At 43.7% G+C, this 27,272-nt stretch overlaps 1 long non-coding RNA gene across 2 annotated transcripts in view; it reads right to left on the bottom strand.

Moving 5' to 3' along the window:
* The window catches only part of LOC141140912 (uncharacterized), an 80,676-nt gene extending 54,507 nt beyond the window's left edge, over positions 1-26,169 (bottom strand). For both annotated transcript variants that reach the window (XR_012244014.1, XR_012244015.1), the window contains exons 1-2: positions 25,901-26,169; positions 18,327-18,448 (exon numbers count right to left, since the gene is read on the bottom strand). This is a non-coding gene — a long non-coding RNA (uncharacterized lncRNA). The remainder of the gene's footprint in view (positions 1-18,326; positions 18,449-25,900) is intronic.
* Between the last annotated feature and the right edge of the window lie 1,103 nt (positions 26,170-27,272).

The raw sequence follows: 27,272 nt of genomic DNA, 5'->3' as shown, positions 1-27,272 counted from the left end.
GGAGACTGATGGAGTGAGCTGAGGGGTGGAGAGATAAATTTGGGTGTCATCAGCATAGAAATGATATTGGAAGCCATGGGAGGCTGACTCAGGGAGGAGGTAAAAATTAAAAATAGGTGAGGTCCAAGAACAGAACCTTAGAGGACCCCAATGGAGAAAGGAAGAAACGAGGAGAAGGTAGAATTGTAAGTGACACTGAAGGTGCGGTGAGAGCCAGTGAAGAGCACAGTCACAGAGGTCGAGGGAGTAAAGTTTATTGGGGAGGGGGGGTCAACCATATCAAAGGCAGCCGAAAGGTCCAGAAGTAGGAGTACAGAATTGTGTCCATTGGTTTTTGCTGTTAGTAAGCAATTTTTGAGTTTTAGAAGAGCAGTTTCTGTGGAGTGTTTAGGGAGCGAAATCCAGACTGAAGGGGATCAAGAAGGCTATTCTTAATGAGGTGGTCACTCAGTTGGTTGTAGACCAGGCGTTCAAGGAGTTTAGAGAAAAAGGGGAGCAGGGAGATAGGGCATAGATTGTTAAGATTATTAGTAGGGTCCAAGGATGGCTTTTTAAGTATGGGTGTGGCCAGTGCATGTTTTAGAGCTTTGGGAAAGGTGCCAGAAGAGAGGGAGAGATTGAAGATATGGGTTAGAGCAGTGTTTCTCAACTCCAGTCCTCAAGGCGCCCCAACTGGTCATGTTTTCGGGTCCTCCATTATTTTGCACAGGTGATTTGATCAGTTTCACTGCCTTAGTAATTACTACAGCTGTTTCATCCGAGGGAAATCCTGAAAACATGACCTGTTGGGGTGCCTTGAGGACTGGAGTTGAGAAACACTGGGTTAGAGAGTGTAGGATAGAGTCAGAGGGTGACCGTAGTATTTAAGAGGAAATAGCGTCCAGGGGGCAAGTGGTTAGGTGGGCGTTGGAGATGAGTTTAGCAACTTCGTCTATAGTAGCAAGTTTGAAAAAGGGACGTGTTAATTGTACCTGTTGACATGGGGTATTAAGTGGGGGAGATACCTGTAGAGTGGAGATTTCATCACAAATTGAATCAATTTTTTTTTACGTGACTAGCAATCTCCTGGGCAGTGAGGGAGTTAGTAGGTGGAGGCAGTGGAGGACGAAGTAGAGAATTAAAGGTAGAGAAGAGTTGATGGGGACTGGATGAGAAGGTGTTAATGAGAGCGATAAAATAGGTCTACTTGGCAGTGTGGAGGCAAGAATTGTATTTTTGGAGTGCAGACTGATATTGGTTGAAGTCTTTGAGAGACCAATGCCCCGTACACACGGTCGGACATTGATCGGACATTCCGGACAACAAAATCTAGGATTTTTTCAGACAGATGTTGGCTCAAACTTGTCTTGCATACACAAGGTAACACAAAGTTGTCGGAAAATCCGATCATTCTGAACGCGGTGACGTAAATCACGTACGTCGGGACTATAAACGGAGCAGTAGCCAATAGCTTTCATCTCTTTATTTATTCTGAGCATGCGTGGCACTTTGTGCGTCAGATTTGTGTACACACGATCGGAAATTCCGACAACTAATTTTGTTGTCGGAAAATTTTATAGCAAGCTCTCAAACTTTGTGTGTCAGAAAATCCGATGGAAAATGTGTGATGGAGCCTACACACGGTCGGAATTTCCGACAACAAGGTCCTATCACACATTTTCCGTCGGAAAATCTGACCGTGTTTACGGGGCATTAGACTTATGCCACAGACGCTCAAGAGCACAGCTAGGTTTTTTGAGACATCTGGTGTCATCTGTTTGCCAGGGTTGTAGGGGTCGAGGCCTGATTCTGTGCGTAGTGAGGGGGGGCGAGCTTGTCCAGGGTTGAAGACAGGGATTTGTTGTAGACAGAAGTGGCTAGATTGGGACAGGACAGGAGTGAGATTTTGTCATAGAGGTGGTCAGTAGCAGAATAGAGAAGAGAAGGGTTGAAGTGGCAAAGGTTTCTCTGAGTGATGGTTAGGCGATTGGAGGGAAAGGTGGTGGAAGACAGGGAGAGAGAGAAACTAATAAGGTGGTGATCAGAGAGAGGAAAATGATTGTTGGAGAGGTTGCATGGAGTGCATAGGTAGGAGAATACAAGGTCAAGGGTGTTTCCATCAGAGTGAGTAGATTGCCTGTACCTATTGCTTCAGGTCAAGGAGGTTAGACTAAGAAGTTTAGAAGTAGCAGGAGTGTTTGTATTAACAGGGATGTTGAAGTCGCCAAGAAGGATTGTGAGCATTTCAGAAGAGAGAAAGTAGGGTAGCCAGGCAGAAAAGTCATCAAGGAAAGTCGATAATGGTCCAGGGGGCCGGTAGATCACAGCAATTCTTAAGGAAGTTGGAGAGAATAGACATATACAGTGAGCTTCAAAAGAGGAGAGGGACAGAGAGGGAGGAGAGTGAAGAACCTGGAAGGTGCTCTGTGGGGAAAGAAGGATTCCCACTCCACCTCCCTTGCGCCCATTAGGGCTAGGGGAGTGAGTCCAGAGCAGGCCCCCGTGGGAGAGGGAAGCAGGAGAAGGAGCGTCAGATTCATGAAGACAGGTTTCGGTGACAGCAAGTAGATTAAAGGAGTTAGTGACAAAGACAATAATGATAACCACCTTAGATGGTCCCCTAGTATGTGATATCACTGATAATTTAGACTGCCTCCAAAGATCTGACCGCCTGGCCCCTACGACCTCTGAAGAGCATCAATCCAAATAAATAAAGGGTGTGAAGGAAGTTTCTTCTTTGTTCGTTGTCTTCCAACTGCTTGAACTTTCCTGCAACCTGCCTAAACCCCTTCAGAGCCCCTCCTAAAATGACCATGGTGAGTAATCTCCTTGCTCAAGCTGTTAACCCATCCCCAGATGTTAACCCTATATCTTCTTGCCTCCCCTGTTTACCTAGTCATGTACCCCCTTTGCCTTTTTTTTTTTTATTACTTTGAGCTTTTCTGAGTTTGTAGAACCATTCAATGCCTAGAGTAGGGAAGGGTTAGACCGTTTATCAAGTTTTTATTCTATTTCCCTCCCTCCTTGGGTGATTCGGCCCTCTATTTGTCCTGTTAACCAAAATCACTGGGAAATCCAATACTTTTCAGTTGTCATCAGAGTAAGAGGGAAAATCCTCCAATTGGAGTAATTTTTTTCTCATTTCCTGTGGTATCTTCTCTACAGGAGGTGAGAGAAAATCTCCACAGTGGAATTCAGAAAGCAAAAATAAACTTTATAGGGGTTTTAACCCTTTCACAATTCAACTAGAACTAAAAAAATGTTTACATACACTTTAATTATCCCTACTACAACCATACAGTCACACACATCCACCTACTAGGATCAGTTTGCTTGTGAGCCAATTACCCACAAGGCTTTTGGACTGCATGAGGAGCTTCTGGAGGAAACCCATGTAAGTGTGGAAAGTAAGTGCAAATTTCATGTAGAAATGTATCTATGGACTAGTTGTACTTTCAGGTATCAAACAATGGTTAGTAAATAATATTGGATTCTTAAAAAAAAGTCTACCTTAAGTCTGTGATCATGAAAGGGCTTTCAGAGAACTAGCTCACAGATCCTAATCACTCTCTTGAGCAGATGTGTCAAATTCTTTCCAGTAAATGACCCTAATGGTGTTTCTACCATTACCGTCAACAAGAGCTATTGACGTTCTCATCAAACTCTGAGAAAGTACCGGACAGCCTTCAAGCCATGACCAGATGGATGCACTAGAAGTTATTGCTTCACCTATTCAAGTACACCCTCCCAAATGATTAAATTAGCCCAATCAACTATGGTTAATCAAAACAATGTTAGGTCCGTTTAAAAAGATTAAGCAAGAGACTTAACGTTCTAATAATGAGTTTCCTGTGAGGTGTTCTTTGGAGATCTGCTCCAGAATCCCAACACTCTTGGGGGGTTTCAAGTTACTGACCAGCTTGTGAGAAGAGGAATATGGACTTCAGATTATACAAAACAGTTTCAAGTGTGTTTTGAATATTCTTACAAAACACACACATCTGAAGGTGACTGGTGGGAACAATTCTGGCAGTGGGTGTATTATTTCATTGCAGCCTTCTAAAGATGCAGTTCATTAATTATGTTTGAGTTGTTTAAAAGCTTAAAGTGCAATTCCACACAATTTAGAAAAATTACTGCAACAGATTTTTTTTTTAAGTTTTGGATAGAGTAGAGAAGGATTAGACACTTTGTCAAAATTGTACAGCTATCTTCCCCCCCATTTCTTTTGGTATCTGTTGTCAGTGAGACAGAAAGTGAGGGGGGATTTGGCATTTTATAGAGGTTACCAGTGATCAAACTGTCAATTTCAGTTTTCTTTTACTTTTAGCCAAGCAGGCTGAAAGAATAAAAATAGATTCCTCCATCCAAACAAACAAGGTGGATGGATGGAGTACCTGTCCCTACTGGGACATTGTATTTTGATGGTGGCAAGCTTTTTTGCCAGAATACACTGATCAGCAGCTAGAGTCAATTGGCTGCAGCCGCTAAGCAATGGAAAATTTTCCAACATGTCCTTCCTCAGCTATGAGTAAGCATCCAATGATGTGAAACGCATTAGCGATTATACCCCGTCCTGTCTCCATTTATGTGACTGTATTTTGGATTTTTTAAGTTCTACAATAAAGATGTTTTCTTTAGAGTGTGGCAATCCAGGAATCTTCTTATCTCCATGTTCTTCCAAACGATCAAATTCTGTCAAGCAGGGATTGCCACACTGCACCGGCCAAATTTCAATCATGGCCAGCTTAAGAGGTGAGGCTTAATCTTCCAATGAGGACACCCCTTCCAGTGACAACACCAAAGAAGCGATTTATGTTCAGTTTTGAAAGATTTCCTCTAATTTCCTGTTTTGCCTCCAGGACAGAAGGACAAAGGAAATCCTCCCAGTGCAATGCAGGCATTAGAAATGTAGCCTGATAGGGAATTTATTCTTCCCTACTTCCAGGGCCATTTTTAACACAGGGCAAAAGGGGCAACTGCTCTGGACCCTGTCATTGTTGTGGGGCCCAAACTAACTTGCCAACTATCCCAGTTTAAATTCCCTCGTCCCTTGAGGTTTTAGTCCCATTCTGTGTCCCGATATCTCAGTGTGAAGATCTCTTACTAATGCTGCCCAGCTCTTACCTATTGTTGTGTACAGATGACTCACCTGCAGACCCTGTCTTTACATGTAAATACCGGCATTGATATGTAAATAGCGGCGGCATTTATATGTAAAAAGCAGCAGACTGGCAGCATTCACATGTAAATAGAGGTGTCATTCATATGTATATCACGTCCCCCTGAGGTCATATCCACCATCACCTCTGCTGAATGCTGCCCACTGGGGAGATAAATGGGTATATTTTAAAGTCCTGCCTACAACTGTGGTCATTAAGCCTACCATCAGGCTGTTCTGCAAAGGTAAGCAAATTAGTGTGTGTGTGTGTGTGTGTGTGTGTGTGTGGGGGGGGGGGGGTTCAGTAGTGTAGGGTGTGCAGAGGTAGCCTGAGAAGGAATTACAGTTTGGGGTACACAGGTGAGCAAGGAGGGAATGTATGGAGGTAAGGAAGGTGGGTGCAAAAATGAGCAGAGGAGGCAGGTAGAGTAAAGGGGGGAGGGTTGGAGTGGAGAGGATGGGGAAGGTTTGGGGTGCAGAGGTTAGCATGGGTTTTAGGATGCAAAGGTGTACTGATGGGGTGGATAAAGAAGTAGGGCAGCCTATTAATTTCAATGGGCTGCTCTATGCACTAGAAATGCAGAAGAAAGTCCCTAACCCTTTTTCAAAATCACACAGTGCCATGGAACATGTCAGCAGATGTGTGAGGGTGTCATTAACAATTAATGGCACTGCTGTCTATCTGCAAAAGGACAGCACATTTCTGTGGTGTCAGGAAAGCGATTTTGCATGCGTTCCCCGAAACACACAAATGTGAATTCAGGCTAAATTTCTCAGTTAAACTGGTGGCCAGTGTAATTCTTCACATTACATTGGGGCTTGGTGTAGAATTCTTTCATTCACACTAGTGGCCAGTGTGAATCCTTCCTTACATTGGTGGTTACTGCGAATGCTTCTATTACATTAGTGGTCAGTGTAAACCCCAATTACATTGGTGGCCATTATTGAAACCCCTCTTTATATTGGTAGTCCGTATAAAAAATCAGCATTGCCATAGATCACACCCTCCTCTCCCCTCAGCATTGACACTGATCCCAGGAGTTCTAGGATCCCTAGGAGTTTTCTGTCTATTAATGGGTCCCCTCCCCTCCCCATTTCATGGTGTGCAGGCAGTGAGGAGATGATGTGCTGTAACCTCTATCGACCAATCAGTGAGCAGTAATGATGTGCTTTAACCTCTAGCAACTAATCAGTGAGCAGTATTGATGTACAGTAATCTCTAGCAACCAATCAACAAGCAGAAATCATGTGCTGTAACCTCTAGCAACTAATCAGTGAGCGGTAATGATACACTGTAATCTCTGACAACCAATCGCAATCGCTGCTTCATCTGATTCAGTAAACAGATTTTGAAGAAAATGTTTGCCCAGGGTGCAATCAATATTAAAGACGTCACTGCCTACTTCATCACAAATTTAAAAAAAAAAAAAAAATGTCAACAGAACTGTTACTTTAAAAGAAAAAAGACATTTACATAATGGTAATCCCAAGAGAATGGAGATCCAAAGACAACCTTACTTTCAACAAAATAGACTTTAAAGATCACTTTCTGTATTTCAGTTATGCTTTAAAGCAAAACTAAACTTTCAGAAATACCTCCACCTTCCAGCGATGTGGCAATTACCTCCTTCACCAGCCGATGTTATCTTCTCTTCAGCTACTTCCAAGTGTCCGGTTTTTGGCCTCTTAATTGGCTGGTGGTGGAATGATATCATCCTACAGATGCACATGGGAGTGTATCATTTCAGCACAGCCGGAGTGTGCGGGAATACACGTCGAGCTGCGCAACTCAGTGTGCATTCAATAGTAGACAAGGAGCAGGAAGGTAAGTGTTTACTATTCCACAGGAGGCATTGCATGTCTCTTCTGCATCAAATGGGGTTGATTTACTAAAGGTAAATAGACTATGCACTTTACAAAGCGCAGTTGCCCTTTGCAAGTGCAGTTGCTCCAGAGCTTAGTAAATGAGGCAAAGCTTCACTTTGCAAAGAGTACCCAATTACTTGCAAGGAAAATTAAAAAAAACTGAATTTGTGCTTGCACATGATTGGATGATGGAAGTCAGCAGAGCTTCTGCTCATTTACTAAGCTCTGGAGCAACTGCACTTGCAGAGTGCAATTGCAACTGCAATATGCACAGTCTATTTGCCTTTAGTATATCAACACCAATATTTTTTACTTTCTGCTTTAAAACATATCCAATAAAAACATTAAAAAAAAAACAAATTTATTCATCAATTTAGGTCAATATGTATTCTGCTACATGTTTTTGGTTAAAAAAAACCCCCAATAAGCGTATATTGATTGGTTTACGCAAACGTTATATATGGGATATATTTATGGAATTTTGATTTATTTATTTATTTTTTATACTAATAATGGCGGTGATCAGTGACTTATAGCAGAACTGCCATATTGAGGCAGATAATCGAACATTAACTGACACTTTGCGGGAACCAGTGACACTAATACAGTGATCAGTTCTAAACATATGCACTATTACTGTACTAATGACACTGGCTGGGAAGGGGTTAAACATCAGAGACGATCAAAGGGTTAACTTTGTGCCTAGCCAGTGTTTTTGTGTATTGTATGTACTGCTTTGACTAGGAGAAGAGATGGATTGTAGTCCCTGCTTGCAGGAACACAGAATCCATTAATCCCCCCCCCCCCCCCCCGTCAGAACGGGGATCTGCCTTGTTTACATAGGCAGATCTTGTACTGTGTGGTTTCCGACGTTCAGTGGGTGCCGGAGGACATCAAGTGCCCGACACCCGCAGAACGGCTTCTGCTGGGAAAAATCACAGCAGAAGTGGCCCGTGCACGCTCCCTGCACCTAACATGAACTGGGATAGGAGAAGGGTTTTCTGAGATGCTCTTTTGCTGCTTTATAATCTTTCCTTTGCCTTCTCATGCAAAGACTTAGAACAATGTGGACTATGGGAAGTCACTCTGAATGACTTCTTCAGTGGGAAGACAGGAGTAGATTTGCTAGAGAATATATGGTAAAGAGTCACTCTGAATAACTTCTTCACCTGGAGAATTTTTTAGAACAATCTGTATCACTATTTGTGCTTGGAGCTTTACCGCTGCCTTTTGACCACTACTTCCCATCTGTACAGTACTTCCAAGTTGAGCTAAGAAGAGATTACTCTGAATAATTCCTCCCGCCTGACTGATTGGAATCCCGGGGCATTGTTGAACCCAAAGTCACAGGCCATCACCACCTGTCTCACTGACTTGCGTACCAACATCCCTCAGCCTCTGGTAGTACCCTTCCCCTGGGCTTTCACTCACTTGATCGACAGTCCATGTTCCAATCACAAACAATCGATCGCCCAGTTGTCTTCCGCTTAGTTGCTACTTCTTCCGTAATGGTTTCTCCATCCCTTCTCTCCAGTCTGGCATGCTCCCTTCCCCACAGGGGCATCCAGCAACACCAGCGACTACATGCTGTGCAGTGTCACTAACTCCTCTCCTCCGTGTGTCCGGGTCCCCCCCTCCTTCCCCGTGGGGGGGGGGGGCTCTGCTTGGCTCCCCGCAGGGAACCCTCTCTCTCTGGGCTCTCCCTTTCTGGAACTCCCTTGCACCATGTGACCCCAGCTTTTATGAGAGTCCCGCCTCCTGTCAAACTAATTAATGATTGGCCAGAACTCACTTACAAGCTGCCTGTCACTCAGATCCCAAGTCCAGCCTCTCTTCCAGAACCATTTCCACTGAAAGCAAGAGGAGGCATCTCTGGGTCCAAGCACAGGTGGCCACACCCTGCACTACACTGACACTCCCAGTTCCCAAAATAAACAACCAGGCCTGGAATCACAATAGAAGCCTGCCTAAATTTACCTGAAACCGTTCTTTGTAATTTAAGCTCAGAGAGTTCACCTACATGAAAGTAGGTGACCGCTACACACACACACATATATATATATATATATATATATATATATATATATATATATATATATATGTGATTCTGCCCAGGAGAGCAGCCCTGTAGCAGTAAAACTGCTATGGAGCAGACGGCAAATAGTTAAGTACCGTATTAATTGGCGTATAATACGCACCTTTTCCACCTGAAAATAGGGGTGTGTGTGTATTATACGCCGATATTGTACCTGGCTGCCTCGGAGGGGTGGGAGGTGGGGGTGGGGGATCGCTGTTGCATTACACAAACCTGGGATCTTCTGTGTACTCGGCGCTCGCAGTCACAACAGTCCTGCCTCCTGGACCGGCTCTTAGGATAGACATCACGTGTCCCGGCATTGGACCAGTGTTCTGTCTATCATAAGAACCGGCCAAGGAGGCAGGACTGTGGCGGGGTCACATCGATGTTTGTTTTCAATGGCAGCGATGAGAGAATTTGTAGGGCAGGATGAATTTTTTTTCTAAAACAAATTCATTTTTAACAGTGTAAGTGGTCTTTGTTCAGCATTATTATTATACAGGATTTATATAGCGACAACAAGTTGCGCAGTGGTTTACAATATAAAGGGAGACAGTACAGTTACAATGCAATAAAATACAAGAGGGTTAAGAGGGCCCTGTTCATGAGAGCTTACAATCTAATAGGGTGGGGCAAGTGGTACAAAAAGAAATAACTGTGGGGAATGAGCTGATGGAAGCATTAAAAGTTCAATTGTTAGGTGGATGTGGGACAGGCTTCCCTGAAGAAATGAGTTTACAGGGATCGCCTTAAGGTAGCCAGAGTAAGATATAGACCAGTGATGGCGAACCTTGGCACCCCAGATGTTTTGAAACTACATTTCCCATGATGCTCATGCACCCTGCAGTGTGGTTGGGCATCATGGGAAATGTAGTTCCAAAACATCTGGGGTACCAAGGTTTGCCATCACTGATATAGACAATAGCAGATTGAGGTAGAGAGTTCCAGAGATGAGAGGCTCTGGAGAAGTCCTGGAGATAAGTATGAGAAGAGGAGACAAAAGAGCTAGAGAGCTGGAGGTCTTGGGAGGAGCGAAGAGGATGGTTTGGATACAGTTCATTCAGTAAAGCTCATTCACTCCAAAATCGAATGTTAAAAGCAAATGCTATTTTAAACTACTTTACTCGTCAAGCTGTCAAATGTACTGAGAGTTTTCATACAAGTATTCATGTAAACTTTCGCTCAAAAATATGCTAGTGTATAACCAGCTTCTGAAAGGAATTGCCTTCACTTTGTTGAGATTTCCTCCCACTTCCTGTTGCATCTCCAGGACAGGAAGTGAAGCAGATTTTCCCCAACAGAACACAGAGAGGAAATTATAAACTGGTAAGGGTTTTACCCCTTTCCTTGTATTGTCTAAAATTAAAAAGAAATGTTTGGCTATACATGCACTTTAAATGTATCATTCTTACATTTGTATGACCTATAGCTCTAATTTGTCAATGATGTTTAAATGGCAGTTCCCCTGTAAGTCTTTCGTGTGTTTAAATTGGACCCCTCAGCGAATCCGTGTGTCTGATGAAATTGATTGTGAGAGCATAATTTTCACTCATGGCTGAGACAGGCATTTCTAAAGCCACTTGGCTGCCGTCCAAGCTGTCACCACGTCTTTCGAAAAGTTGAATTTGACATGGGAACCTAATGTAAGGAATTAAGGCTGGTGAATGTGTTTACATCGCAGAAGGGTTTATAAGCAAGTCCCAACCTTTCTAGATTACACAGATGGGATTATTATTTTTCTTTTACAGTGATTATAAAGAAAACTTGGCATGCAATAGCTGTTTCCAGTGATTTACATTGATGAAATATAAATCACCCTATGTCTATGGCAAAAGAATTTAACTCCTTAGAGACCGTCAGAGTCATTGAAATGAACCAAAATGCTGATATTAAAGCTGAACTCCGTATGTGATACCTGCCTGCCTCTGTGGAAGCTATAAATCAGTGCAATAGTCCAAACTACTATAGTGATGGCCACAATCGTTCTGAATAGAGTGCCGAGCAGCTACTCTTCTGCATAGTAACCACAGGACCTCGCTTGCTTGGCAAGCCTGCATTCAGAGAACACTTTACATTTTTTAAAAGAATGCACAGTGTTTTCTGATTGGACGAGGTGGAGATGGTGACATCACCACCCATCCTCTCTACCTCATCCAATCAGAGAATACCAAGATCTCTGTCATGACTGATGGCACAACGGTCCATCCCTGCATGCCAGGGTGCCAGGTGTAACTCTGGACTCTGAACTATCCTTTCCCACATCCAATCGCTGTCCAAATCATGCCACCTCAACCTCTACAACATCTCTAAAATATGCTTCTTCTTAATCAACAACACCACAAGGCTCCTAGTTCACTCCCTGGTTATCTCTCGCCTTGACTACTGCAACCCCCTCCTCATTGGTTTACCTTTTGCATAGGATATCCCCCCTTCAGTTTATCATGAACGCTGCTGCCAGACTCATCCACCTTACCAACCATTCAGTGTCTGCTACCCCTCTCTGCCAATCCCTCCACTAGCTTACGCTCACCCAACAATTTTAGATTCAAAATACTAACAACTTACAAAGCCATCACAACTCTGCCTCCAGCTACATCACTAACCTAGTCTCAAAATACCAACCAGATCATTCTCTTTGCTTCTCTGAAGACCTCCTGCTCTCTGGTTTCCTCGTCACCTCCTTCCATGTCACCCGCAGGACTTCCCCAGAGCCTCTCCTATCCTCTGGAACTCTTTACCCTAATCCGTCCAACTATCTCCTACTCTGTCCACCTTTTAGGCGATCCCTGAAAACAAATCTCTTCAGGGAGGCCTATCCCACCTCTAACTAATAGACTGTACTTTTTCTTTATCCATCTGCTAATCCTTTACAGTTATTACCTTTTGACCCTTCCTTTTGGATTGTAAGCTCTAACGAGCAGGGTCCTCTGATTCTTCCTGTATTAAATTGTATTGTAACTGTAATGACTGCCTTCAATTTGTGAAACACTAAATAAATCCTGTATAATTATTCTGTATAATAATAATATTAATAATAATAATAATAATACAAAATTCAAGGTGTTCTTTAAATGGCAGATGTGCCCAGCAAGTGACCCCCTGTGGTTACTATTCAGAAGGGCAGCTGCTCGGCATGGCACCTGGAAGATTGTGGACTTCACTGCACTAGCTCGGGAAACTAGACTATGCACTTTGCAAAGTGCACTTGCTCCAGAGCTTAGTAAATGAGCAGAAGCTCTGCTGACTTCCATCAATTAAAAACAAAAAAACTGTTTTTTATTTTCCGTGCACCTGATTGAGTACTCTTTACAAAGTAAAGCCTTACCTCATTTACTAAAGCTCTGGAGCAACTGCACTTGCAAAGTGCACAGTCTATTTGCCTTTAAATAAATCAACCCCATTGCTGACCAGTTATTATTATTATTATTACACAAGATTTATATAGCGTCAACAGTTTGCACAGTGCTTTACTACATAAGAGCAGACAGTACAGTTACAATACAATTCAAAAAAGGAATCAGAGGGCCCACATATGCACACTTACACTGGGCCAAGTTAACCTCCCTGGCGGTATTCCCGAGTCAGGCTCGGGGTGGATTTTCAGTACCCGAAGCGGTAACCCCGAGCCAGACTCGAGATCGCATTGCAGGATCCAGGAAGCGCTTACTTACCTTGTCCCCTGGATCCTGTGATGTCTCCCCGCAGTGTGAGCGAGCCGTCCCCCGCTCGTTTCACCATGGAGCCGGGCTCCGTTCCCTGCGAGCGTTGCGACTCACAGGGACAGAGAGCGGCACCAAATTCAAAAAGTAAAACACACAATACATATACAAATAGCTAATGGATGTAGGGACAGGGGATTATAACGGTGCTAAGGTCAAAGAATACAACAAGGAAAAAGAAGGTTTTAAAAGGCAAAAAATTACAAAGTTTATTAGTAATAATACATACATAGGAAAACACACTTAGATCAATTAACACTTAAAATGAATATGTATACTGCATGTGACCCAGGGTATGGTGGAGTAGGCCAGATGGAGGTGGCCGTCGAAATGGGGGCTCGATTTCCTACATGTTTCGCCAAGACATTGGCTTCATCAGGGAACAAGAGCTCAAAAATGAATATGTAAAAGGGTCTGTATATGGGGATACAGAAAACATCATGTGAGCAAAATTATTTAACAATGCAGTATTTAGTACAAACTCAAGAAGATCAATATTGTGGCTGGACAATCATGCAACTAGGTGGCCCCACTGGTTCCGGTGGCGCAAACGTACCTGAAACGCCGACACCCAAGGGGGGGCGCGGAAGGCGTCACCACAGGGGAATATTGGGCAGGCCGCGCCGTATGATGTGCCTGCAGGGGGCACACAGTAAACCTGGCAAAGGAATGTATTGAAAATATGTGAGTAGATGTCGAACTTTGCATGTGAGGGACTAGAAATGATGCAGTGATGCATCGGTTGCATAAAGCGAAAAAAATATTGGGGCCACCTAGTTGCATGATTGTCCAGCCACAATATTGATCTTCTTGAGTTTGTACTAAATACTGCATTGTTAAATAATTTTGCTCACATGATGTTTTCTGTATCCCCATATACAGACCCTTTTACATATTCATTTTTGAGCTCTTGTTACCTGATGAAGCCAATGTCTTGGCGAAACATGTAGGAAATCGAGCCCCCATTTCGACGGCCACCTCCATCTGGCCTACTCCACCATACCCTGGGTCACATGCAGTATACATATTCATTTTAAGTGTTAATTGATCTAAGTGTGTTTTCCTATGTATGTATTATTACTAATAAACTTTGTAATTTTTTGCCTTTTAAAACCTTCTTTTTCCTTGTTGTATTCTTTGACCTTAGCACCGTTATAATCCCCTGTCCCTACATCCATTAGCTATTTGATTATTTTGGGGATGAGGTGCTGTATCCTACAAAGGTACCATCTAGCCACCACTACATTTATTACAATACATATACAGTATACTATAATCTTACAGATGACATTACTGTATCAATTTATTTCAACTTCCTTTTGTCCCTAGGGGTTTGTCTAGTGCCCTGCATGCAGTTTTATATTATAAAAACTGTTCTTTTTGCCTGGAAACTGGAGATTGTCCATAGCAACCAAAACCATCCCTTTACATCAAAAGTGGTTTTAGACCAGCTAGAAAACAGCGATAATAAATTAGAATCACTTGCAGAATTGGGCCATAGTGATTTATGGGGAAAACCGTCATCAAACACTGAAAGTAATGACAGCGACAATTCTGCAACTGAGCAAATTTCAGGGTTTTTGATTTGATTACATTATTGAATAATTTTTATTATTACTATTATATTATTATTTCCTATAATTTATTATAGTTATTTATTATATTATAATTTATGATTTAGTGTTTCAAACGTTATCATACCCGGGATGTCTACTAGACTCTTGTTTGGACAGATTTTAAGCCACATACACACGATAGGACTTTGTACAAACTTTCCCTTGGATTTTTGTACAAAGGGCGTTGGCCATAAGTTTGTATTGCATACAGATGGCAGGACTTTTCCAGCCAACTTTCACCAAATCACGTGGTTTTTCAGCTCTTTACCACCACCCTTTGGTCAACTTCTGTATTGTTGTCTGATATTGTGTCAATCTCGCCACTTTTATCGGCGAGATTGACACCTTGCAAGCCGGGTTCACACTGGTGCGGGGATCCGACTTGGACCCCCGACAATGCCAGGCACTGTGTTTGGTATGAATATTGAGGGGGGACTCCACGCCAAATTTTAAATAAAAAACCGGCATGGGTTCCCCTCCAGTGGAATACCAGACCCTCCAAAATCCATATCAGACCCTTATCCGAGCACGCAGCCCGGCTGGTCAGGAAAGGGGGTGTGGACGAGCGAGTGCCCCCCTGAGCCATACCAGGCCGCATGCCCTCAACATGGGGGGTGGGTGCTTTGGGGGAGGGGGGCGCCCTGCGGCCCCCCCCAAAGCACCTTGTCCCCATGTTGATGAGGACAAGGGCCTCTTCCCGACAACCCTGGCCGTTGGTTGTCGGGGCCTGCGGGCGAGGAGCTTATCAGAATCCGGGAGTCCCCTTTAATAAGGGGGCCCCCAGATCCCAGCTCCCCACCCTTTGTGAATGAGTATGGGGTACATCGTACCCCTACCCATTCACCTAGGGAAAAAAGTGTCCATAAAAAAACACAGTACACAGGTTTTTAAAGTAATTTATTAGGCAGCTCCGGGGGTCTTCTTCCGACTCTGGGGTCTTCTTCCGACTTCGGGGGCAGGGTCACCGCCTATATAAGTCCATTGCGGAGCGCTCAGAGAGCATTCCAACTGGAAAGAGCGTTGTGTCAACATAGGAAGAAGAGAAGAGGGAAGAAGACAATCCAGAAGTCCGGGCCATCGCTAGCAAAAGAGCGGCAGAAGATAGCGGAGGAGCCGGCAGATGATCCGGACACCGGGAGAAGACGCCGGAGAGACCCCTGAAGTCGGAAGAAGACCCCCAAAGTCGGAAGAAGACCCCGGAGTCGGAAGAAGACCCCCAGAGCTGTCTAATAAATTACTTTAAAAACCTGTGTACTGTGTTTTTTTATTGACACTTTTTTCCCTAGGTGAATGGGTAGGGGTACGATGTACCCCATACTCATTCACAAAGGGTGGGGGGCAGGGATCTGGGGGCCCCCTTATTAAAGGGGGCTCCCAGATTCCGATAAGCCCCTTGCCCGCAGACCCCAACAACCAACGGCCAGGGTTGTCGGGAAGAGGCCCTTGTCCTCATCAACATGGGGACAAGGTGCTTTGGGGTGGACGGGCCACTGGGCGCCCCCTCCCACAAAGCACCCACCCCCCATGTTGAGGGCATGCGGCCTGCTATGGCTCAGGAGGGGGGGCGCTCGCTCGTCCCCACCCCCTTTCCTGACCGGCCGGGCTGCATGCTCGAATAAGGGTCTGGTATGGATATTGGGGGGGACCCCCACGCCGTTTTTCGGCGTAGGGGCTTCCCCTTAAAATCCATACCAGACTGAAGGGCCAAAATTCCCTCTCACGCCCGCCGCAGTAGGAAAATGTGTTTTTCCTATTGCAGCCAGCGCGAGATGTACAGTACCTTGTTGCCGAGAACCAGGGCGATCAGATCGCACTGGAAACATTCTCGCGGCTGCGTACAGTAGTTTGTATAAAAGTCCAATGCTTTTGTGTGCACACGATCAGATGGACTTTTATTGCCGGAAAGTTTGTGCGTTCGCACAGCCAACAAAAGTCCGATGGAAACAGAAAAAGTTTGTCCGATGGAACGTACACACGGTCGGATGTTGCTCCAAAACAGCTAATTTGCATGTTTGTTGTCAAAAAGTCAGATCGTGTGTACGGGCCTTTAGTGTGTTATTCCTAAAGGCCCATACACACAATAGGACTTTTTGACAACAAGCATGCAAATTAGCTGTTTTAAGGCAATATCCTACCGTGTGTATGCTCCATCGGACAAACTTTTTCGGTTTTCATCGGACAAATGTTGGCTGTGCAAACAGACAAACTTTCCCCCAACAAAAGTCCTATGGTGCAAAATCCTATCGCGTGTACACAAGTCCATAGGACTTTAGTCCAAAGTACAAACACGCATGATCAGAACCAATGCAAAAGATCAGACAACAATACAGAAGATGACTAAAGGGTGGTGGTAAAGAGCTGAAAAACCACGTGATTTGGTGAAAGTTGGCTGAAAAAGTCCTGCCGTGTGTGTGTTTAATTAGTTTACGGCCAACGCCCTTTGTACAAAAATCCACAGGAAAGTTTGTACAAAGTCCTATTGTGTGTATGAGGCTTTAGAATTACAGGCCTACAATATAAAACTCCAAATTTCCATGCAAAATAATTGTACCACTTTCAGCATTAAAAATCTGACATAATCATACCGCCAGGGAGGTTAAACGCCATCGCTGGAGTTTAGCGTTAAGAGGGTTTTAGAAAATCATTAGTTAATCAGAGCATACCTGAAAAAGTTATACAGCAGTATAGGATCTGTTCCTTAAAATTCCATAAAAGTTTGGGACCTATGGTGTAATTCCACTCTTAAGGCCCATACACAGGATATGACGTTTTGACAACAAACATGCAAATTAGCTGTTTTAAGGCAACATCCGACCGCGTGTACGCTCCATCGGACAAACTTTTCCGGTTTTCATCGGACAAATGTTGGCTGTGCAAACAGACAAACTTTCCGCCAACAGAAGTCCTATGGTGCAAAATCCTATCATGTGTACACAAGTCCATAGGACTTTAGTCCAAAGTAAAAACACGCATGCTCAGAACCAATGCAAAAGATCAGACAACAATGCAGAAGTTGACCAAAGGGTGGCGATAAAGAGCTGAAAAACCACGTGATTTGGTGAAAGTTGGCTGAAAAAGTCCTGCCATGTGTATGCTTAATTCGTTTATGGCCAACGCCCTTTGTACAAAAATCCACGGGAAAGTTTGTACAAAGTCCAATCGTGTGTATGAGGCTTAATACCTGCTCGCTCAGTATATGTGAATTTCTTGGCAATGTGTTTTATAGAGTGTATGTATACATAGCTCCCCACTGTCCCTGATTTCGAGGGACTGACTGTGATTTGGAACAAAGTCCCTCTGTCCCTCTATTCCTTTCATTTGTCCCTAATTTTGGTCTGATCTATAGAGTTGTATATAAAATGCATTATTTATATTTAAAAATGTGTTTCCCAGTTCTAAACCTTTCATCCAATTTCTAAATTGCTGCATTTGTACAGTTTAAAAGCCAATATAAACGAATTGTAATGGCAAAAAACTTTTGGGTTTAAATAACTTGTTTTTTTGTAGAATTCTCCTTTAAGGGGGTGTGGCAGGGTGTGTGTCCTATGTCTAACTACTTGTACTAATGGGGGGTTATTTACTAAAGGAAAATCCACTTTGCACTGCAAGTGCACATGGAAGTAAAGTTGCTGTAGATCCGAGGGGGACATGCAAGGAAAATAAAAAACAGCATTTTAGCTTGCACATGATTGGATGATAAAATCAGCAGAGCTTCCACTCATTTTAGATCTACCCCTCAGATTTAGAGCGACTGCACTTCCAAGTGCACTTTCAGTGCAAAGTGGATTTGCCTTTCGTAAATAACCTCCATAGTGTCCCTCATTCCCATCTCAAAAAGTTGGGAGGTGTGCATATGTAATAAAACCAAATGAGTAGTAGAAAGCAGAGTGAGATAGATATAATCTCACCATTGCAATGTTTTTCATTCACTGTCCGCTCACAGGCTGGGGGTTGGGTCATGACAGTGTGGGCTCAGAGGAAGCAGGTTGAATGATGTTGATTGTTAGGCAACCCGAAAGACCGAGAACATCTAGTGGTGAAAAAGAAATACTGTGAAGTTAGAATTGCAGCAAAAGCTCCTATTTTATTATGTCTTTTAATCGTAAGATCACCCTGGTCCGAGTATACAGAGGTAATATTCTTTACCTCTAGCAGTTTGAGAGTTTAGTGCACTATTGTCAGGTCACTACAGAAAGTTAAAGGCTCACTCGATTTCTGTCAGGATCAACAGGTATTTCAGTGCTTGACTAGGGTAGTTCAGATAACTTACTGCCCCAACTCAAAATTGTACCTACAACCCCCCTTTTTCCTAAATAAGGACACAGACACTGTATTGGATTTAAATGGTCGTCTGGCCTTTTATTAACTCAAAATCATATTTAAACATAAACCTTCTTAAATGCTCCAGCTCTGATACGAATAAATGATTGCAGATCCTTGACGACATGATCTTTCCAACTTTGGAGTCTGTGGTACCGCTAAGTTAGATTCTGTCCCCAGCCGCAAAACGCCTCAAGGACTCACTAACTGACCACAGACCCCTACCACCTTACTACCCGGTAGTCTAGACTGAACCAGACAAACCGGGAGGACTCCATACCTGAGATGGGTCCCACAGTTTTGTCAAATACCTAATTTTGTATACCCTCGTCAAGGACCCCAACCGCAACAACCCTCTTCATCCTTACAGCAACCCACTTCTTCCATTAGGGCTGGAGGGAGGGACATTCCACCAACGATTTTCCACCTGCAACTGATGCCCCCTCGTTCCTCCCCTCATCTATTATCCTCCCCATCTTCCATGTAACACTTCCAATCAGGTAAGAGCAATTAGTTTATTCTGTCTGACCAGCCCTGCTTTAACCTGTTGCAGTCTGGTAATTACTTCCACCCCGTCATGTATTTCCTGCACTTACATTTCTTTCCAGCTTTGTACATGTCTTATTGAAGAGATACAGCAAAGCACTTTCAATTGTAAAATGAAAAGACCAAAGTGGAGCAAATAAAAGAAGTTTGGATATTAGCGGGTGGCGTTCTAGGCTGCACACAAGGATGACAGCTGTCAAAATGCCTGGTGGATGTCGGGAGAGGGGGTGTGCACGCTCCCTCTCCCGACATCTACCAGGCATGTTGACAGCTGTAATCCTCGTGTGCAGCCTAGAACGCCACCAATAACATCCATACTTTGAGCTGGCTGTCTCCTTGTCATCCTCAGTCCCGGTTTGCACAGTGATGCCTACAGCCTCACACTGATCACAGCTGCTTGGTCTCAGGTGTTCCCCATCAATGCTGATGCTAACTTCAATGTAAGTGTGCTGCTTATTTTAATAAAGTGTTTTTTATTTGATCCTAACCTCAGCGTCTGCTGCTCGTATTCTGCTACATTGAGGTGATCCCACCCAGATCTTCTGCGGGAGCTTCAGAGGTTCCAGTCTCGGCCCCTTCTCCTGTTCAGCTATCCATCCATCCATTTGCCTCATCCATTCCTCTACCCTGTTGATGGTCTAGAGTAGGGTTGTCCCGATACCGATACTAGTATCAGTATCGGCACCGATACCGAGCATTTGCCCAAGTACTTGTGCTCGGGCAAATGCTCCCGATGCTTCACCCGATACCTTGACAGTCAGCAGTGATCGGCGCGTGGGGGAGTTACAAGCTTCTCCCCCCATGGCTTTCAGCTGCTCTAGTGAAATTTATACAGCGGTGATCGGTGCTTGTAACTCCCCCACACGCGATCACCGCTGACTGTCACCGCATCCTCCATGCCCCCTCCGTTCTGCTGTCCCCCTCCGTTCTGCTGTCCCCCTTTGTTCTGCTGTCCCTCTCCGTTCTGCTGTGCCCCTCCGTTCTGCTGTCCCCCTCCGTTCTGCTGTCCCTCTCCATGTCCTCCTCCTTCCTTTGTGAATGGACAGAGTCAGCTGACTCTGTCCATTCACATAACTGAAACATTGTAACCTCCTGTGATTACGATGTCTCAGTTTATGAATGGAGAGGAGCCGCTGTCTTCTCTCCATTCATTTTCAGTGCTGAGGCTGCAGAGAAGGGGACTAGGGAATCTCTATCCTCGGTCTCTTTCTCTGTCTCAAGAGGGAGATAACAGGGGTCTGTTAAGCTACCCAACAGGGCTGCAAATCATAAGCAAAAGATTGCCGCTCCAATCTCTCAAATCCGTATCAAGACACCCGCCCTAATGGAACTCACAGGTGCTGGCTCTGCACAAGCTTGAGGAAAGAGAAAAATATCCTGGACGGCCGCACACCATAGAAGACATCTTTATTGATATGAAGAAATAAAATCCAAATGCAGTCACCTCATGTACAGGAAGGAACAGGAAAGATAGCTAACATGTTTCACGCCCCATCATGGCGCTTATTCATAGCTCATAGCTCATAGCTATGAATAAGCGCCATGATGGGGCGTGAAACATGTTAGCTATCTTTCCTGTTCCTTCCTGTACATGAGGTGACTGCATTTGGATTTTATTTCTTCATATCAATAAAGATGTCTTCTATGGTGTGCGGCCGTCCAGGATATTTTTCTCTTTACCCAACAGGGCTGATTAGAAAAAAAAACACACAAAGCATTGCAATAAATAATAATAAAAAATTATTATAAAAAAATAATAAAAATTTAAATAAAAAAGCACGCAGACACCGTCCACCCCCCCACCCCCTCCTAAAAAAAAGGAAAAAAAGAAAGCATTTAAAAAAAACAAAAAAAAATTGTAAAAAAAAAAACACTGTCACGTGACATTAAAAATAAAAGTATCAGTAATCGGTATCGGCGCGTACTTGAAAAAAAGTATTGGTACTCGGTCTTAAAAAAGTGGTATTGGAACATCCCTAGTCTACAGATACAGATGAAAGTTCCAATGGACCAAAGGGACTTTGCACTTCTCCTAGGAGCGCCATATGTACTGTGTACTTTGTACACACTTTGGTTTTGTAATCTTTGCCTAGGCTGTGATATGATGGAGCTCAGAGCAGCAATTTTTTTAAATAGGTGAAATGTATTTTTTCAAAACTATGGAAATGTCATCCATGTGATTTTCAATGATCGTTCCTCTTTAAATTATTACTTTTCTGTTCCTTTAACTACTGTTTTTGAAGATAAATGTAAAAATGTAAATAGGTTAAGTTTTAATAGTTCTAATATCTTTATACTGTGCTTTCCAGTTACCAACTGCATACTGGTATCCTGTTGGCAATTCCAGCAATCCATCCATTATATACTGCCACATATTTTAGCTGTTGCCATACACTGGCCTTTGACCTTAGTCTTTCACCCTAAATGATGGATTAGGTGAAACACATGTCTATCCAAAATAGATGGAACCAGACCCACAATCTGCTGTTTCTGGAAAGGCTTCTGGTTTCTTGTACATGTCCTGTTGTGGCTCTCAAAGGCTAACACAACCTCTTAAATTTTAAGACCTATATGTTAACCTTTTTTTATTACAGGTCATTTCCAGATTGCTTAAAGGGCATGTATACCTAAAACCCTTTTTGCAGCTTTGGATAGAGTAGTGAAATGTTAAGGCCCACTCACACGGTATCCTGTGCATCAATGTGCAAAATGAATGGGCTGCCAATGCACCAGAAGACACCAAAATTGGGGCATGTACCATTTCTGGCAGTGCATGTCCATTGAGGAGAATTCCCCGTGTGGCCAGTTGTCCCCAGAACAAGTATCCCCATTGAAAGGTTTCCCATCTGTTCCCGTTCAACTGTAAAATTTTGATCTTTCCAATTTTTTTCTGTTTTGGTGACAATAGCCAATAGGACAAATTAAACATTTCCACTCTACCCCAAACTAAAAATGAAATTTTGGCTATACTTACACATTAACAAAAAAACTGTATAAAAGCACAAAACAGATACATGGCACAAATATATATCTAATAAATACATATTTGAAAAAAATCTTTATTGTTTTTGTATGATTATTTTTCTAGATACGATTGTTACTCAATGCATTTTTGTTTAAAGTGCAACTGCAGTCTTCTTATAATCGACTGTAATGCCCCCCTTACAGATAGCTAAAACGTTAATTAAAGCAGAGCTCCATCCAAAAGGGGAAGTTCCGCTTTAAGCACTCCTCCCCCCCTCCTATGCCACATTTGGCATGTCATTTTTTTGGGGGGCAGCAGGTACCTAATTTTGACAGGTACCCAGCTCCCACTTCTGCTCAGGCCGCCTAGGCAATCCGAGCGGAAGTTCTCCTCTCCCCCCTTGCAATCTTCTGGGACACGTCACGGGTCCCAGAAGATAGCCCGACCATTGAGGAGGCGCACCACGACTTGCGCATGAACAGTGCGCACCCGGCTGTGAAGCCGCAGGTTGTCACAGCCGGATGCCCACACTTGTGATGCCGGGGAGAGGAGAGGGAGAGAACCGAGGCTTCGGGCGGCCACATCGCTGGACCGTGGGACAGGTGAATGTGTGTTTATTAAAAATCAGGATCTACGCTTTTTGTAAAACTTTAAATTTAGTGGTGATTATCAGAGAAAGCCAGAACATGCTCATTGCTTCTCAAGGAACCCCTAGCAAGCTTTGAAGGAACCATGGTTGAGAAAGGCTGGTCTATATATATATATACTGGTAGAGTCAATTGGGTCAGAAATCAGTTAAATGTATGTAAGCACTAACAACAAGCGGAGGTCCGTCCACCGCTGCAAAAATTTTAGTAATAAGGACATAAGGACTTTTAATAATAGGACACTTACCTGTCCTGGAGTCCAGTAATGTCGGCACCACAGCTGATGTTTCCATCAGTTGTCAGGTGCATGCCGCCTCCATTGCGAGTAAGGGAACCCGGCAGTGTAGCCTTACAGCTTCACGCCAGTAACCCTACTGCGCATGTGCGAGGCCCCACTTCTCTCTCCTACTGGCCTGGCGGCCGGGGAAGGATGAGGGAGGAGGAGGAAGCCCCAGCGATGGCATCAATACCCGCGGCTGAGGCTCCTAGAAGTGGGGACAGGATACCTGTGAAAGACAGGTATCCTGTCCCCCCTCCCCCCCGAAAGGTGCCAAATGTGGCACCGGATTGGGGGAGGAATACAGCGAGCAGAAGTTCCACTTTTGGGTGGAACTCTGCTTTAACTTATTTGCTCTTTTTTAGTTTGTTAACCACTTCAATACCAGGCACATACACACCTTCCTGCCCAAGCCGATTTTCAGCTTTCAGCACTGTCGCAAATTGAATGACAATTGTGCGGTCATGCTACACTGTACCCAAACTAAATTTTTATCATTTTGTTCCCACAAATAGGGCTTTCTTTTGGAGGTATTTGATCACCTCTGCGATTTTTATTTTTTGCGCAACAAATAAAAAAAGACCAAAAATTTTGAAAAAAAAAAAGGTTTTTTTTGTTTCTGTAAAAAAATTTTGTAAATAAGTATGTTTTCTTCTTCAGTGATGGGCACTGATATGGCTGCACTGACGGACGCTGATAAGGCGGCACTGATGGGCACCGATGAGGTGGCACCAATGAGGTGGCACTGATGAGGTGGCACTGATGGGCACTGATGATGGGCACTGATAGGCGGCACTGATAGGTGGCCATCCACATCCATACCTGGCCATCCACATGGTCCTGGCAGGTGGCTTCCCTGGTGGTCCAGTGTGGGCATGTCAGAAGAGCCGCCAATCGGCTCTCCTCTACTCGCGTCTGTCAGACACGAGTGAAGAAAAGCCGATCACCGGCTCTTCCTGTTTACATCGTGATCAGCTATAATTGGACACGGCTGATCACGTTGTAAAGAGCCTCCGCCGGAGGCTCTTTACCGAGATCGGTGTAGCAGTGTGTCAGACTGACACACCGCACCACCAATCGTCGCGATGCGTGCCCCCAAGGGCGCACGGCGGCTGTTATCCTGCAAGATGTGATATGACGCCCAGGCAGGATAACTGAACCACCGCCCGGCCATCATTCTGCTACAGGCCGGACGGGAAGTGGTTAAATATACAAGTGAAAGTGTTTAGCTATTTCTGTTCAATAAGTGCAAACCAAAAAAAAAAATACCTGTCCTGTAGTAAGCTGACAATGTTGCACTGAAATCTTAAATGTGTCATCTGCCATACCTGGGTGATCTCTGTTAACTACATAACACTCTGGGGTTGATTTACTAAAACTAGAGGATGCAGAATCTGGTGCAGCTCTGCATAGAAACCAATCAGCTTCCTCCTTTTTTTTTTTTTTTTTTGTCAAAGATTAATTGAACAAGCTGAAGTTAGAAGCCAAAGTGAACAGCCTCAACGTTTCGTAAGTCAAACCCATTGGGGTTGATTTACTAAGGCAAATCCACTTTGCACTACGGGTGCACTGCAAGTGCAGTTGCTTTAGATCTGGGGGGAAGATCTGAAGTTAAGACAATCTCTGCTGATTTTATCATCCAATCATGTGCAAGCCAAATTGCAGTTTTTAAATTTTCCTTGCATGTCCCACTCAGATCTACAGTGACTGCACTTCCAAGTGCATTTGCAGTGCACTTGTAGTGCAGAGTGGATTTGCCTTTAGTAAATACCCCTCATTGTCTCCATCAACATACAGAAACACAAATGTATATGCATTCTAGAGTGAGCTGGTTCCGAAACGAATTAACTTACTGGGGTTGTGGTGCTATACAATTTTTTGAGGGGGCACAAACAAACCCCTCCAGGTCCGCACTCACCACGATCACGGCTCCCCTGATGCGGCTTCCATGTTGACCCGGTGTGGAACTCGGAAGTGATGCGATGGCGAATATTGATTCTCTATTTGCTAAAAGTGGGAGGTTTCTGAGGACATTATAAAACAAGCCAATTAGAGCCTCAGCCTCTCATCACATGCTTGTACAAAAATGATGAAACGCATTAGTCCGGCACCCCACACAGTGCAGAGAGTGCACACACATAGAACGATTGACTTTTAAATAAATGATAATATGACTAACATTTTAGAATTTTAAGATGTTGAAAAATGTTAGTCATATTATCAGTTATTTAAAAATAAATAATTCTATGGACTTAATAATTCTATGAACTTGGGGGGGTGGGGCACCCCTGCGCCCCACATTGACCGTCCACCATTGGTTGACTACTACTACAAAAGGCAAATAAGCTGCTCCATTTGCAAGGGAATTGTCCCCAGAATTTACTCAATGTGATGAAATTGAATACCCAAAAAGAATTTGTTTTTGCTTGAACATGGTTGGATGATAGAAGTGAGCAGAACTCTGGGGAAAATTCCCTTGCAAAGTGAACAGTCTATTTGCCTTTAGTAAATCAACACCATTGCGGATTGCACTTGGGATCTAGAGCACCTAAGGGATAACGACACAAACCTAGGCGGAGAATGCAAACAATAGCTGACAATTGAACTCAGGACCACAACATTGCAAGGTGAAAGCATCATTGTCATGCCTCACACTGTCCAATTTGCCCGGAAGGAAAAGCTCATCTGCTCAGCCTGGAAACCCGAATTACATGCAGTATTTCATACCTGCAAGGGCGTATCCACCAGCTCACCTTCAACGTGACGCTTTATTCAAAAATGACCTTGATGATTGGTGACAAGAGAATGCAACTCAATCCACGTGTGCCCCGAGGGCTGTTTAACCGACATCTTTTATAAACGCTGCCAAGACATTCTAGCGGAAGATTGAAATCTCCTTCTGAAAAACTATACCAGCGCCATACATAATTTTCTAAACCAAAGACAAATTGCTGTATGGCATGCCCTCCTGGAACCAGTTCAGCTGTTATACAACAAATGAGTCAGATTTACCAGGAAAATGATATACACTGTAAGTTGAATCATTATGTTGAAATCTTTCAGATTCAAAGAGAGCGTGCAATAGATTTGCCAAGAATATAGTCAGGGGTGACTAACGTTTCTGCGTTTCCTCTCCAACTCGTGGGAGAGAAAGGCAACTTTGTACATTTGTAATCACTTAAAAATCATTCTAAAATCAACCTAGCTTAACCTCAGCCATTATTTCAATTGCTTAATGTGTTTTATTTAGCGGCGGATGAGGGTCATTTACACGACACCATGAAAAGTGCAAAGCAGTGAACGTGCCTAGATTGGCATGTTCCGAAAAAGACCTAAAACGTGTGAGACAATTTAAATGGACCTTGCAATATACTGCAGGGACCACTTATTACATAGTGCCCCCCCCTTCTCAAATCACTGCATTAAAGCTGAAGTTTAAAGCGGGCAGCACAGTGGCTAAGTGGTGAGCACTTCCACATAGTAGCACTAGGGTTGTTGGTTCAAATCCCAACCACAACACTACCTGCCTGGAGTTTGCATGTCCTCCCTGTGTCTGTGAGGGTTTCCTCCCACACTCCAAAGACATGCTAGATCAGGGATATGCAATTAGCAGACCTCCAGCTGTTGAAGAACTACAAGTCCCATGAGGCATAGCAAGACTCTGACAGCCACAAGCATGACATCCAAAGGAAGAGGGATGGTGGGACTTGTAGTTTTGCAACAGCTGGAGGTCCGCTAATTGCATATCCCTGTGCTAGTAGGTTAATTGTCTAAATTGGCCTTGGTATGTGTATGTATGAATGTGAGTTAGGGACCTTAGATTGTAGGCTCCTTGAGGGTAACATTTATATTCCCATTGTACACTTTCCTGGATAAGGCTTATGTAGTAATGGGTGATGCAACAACAAGCTGGGACTGGGGACATTACAGATCAAAAGAACATACTGTATTTATCGGCATATAACATGCACCCTAATTTTAAGAGGGAAGTTTCAGGAAAAAAATTAAAAGTTTAAATAAAGAACTTTGAAGCAAAATAAGGGTCAGTGCCTATTAATGCAGCCTGATCAGTGCCCATCATTGCAGCCTGATCAGTGCC

The sequence above is a fragment of the Aquarana catesbeiana genome, linkage group LG04 (genome assembly GCF_042186555.1).
Source record: "Aquarana catesbeiana isolate 2022-GZ linkage group LG04, ASM4218655v1, whole genome shotgun sequence".
In the NCBI taxonomy this organism is placed as follows: Eukaryota; Metazoa; Chordata; class Amphibia; order Anura; family Ranidae; genus Aquarana; species Aquarana catesbeiana.
The sequence above is the reverse complement of the archived record's forward strand: the minus strand, read 5'-3'. Positions and strand labels throughout refer to the sequence as shown.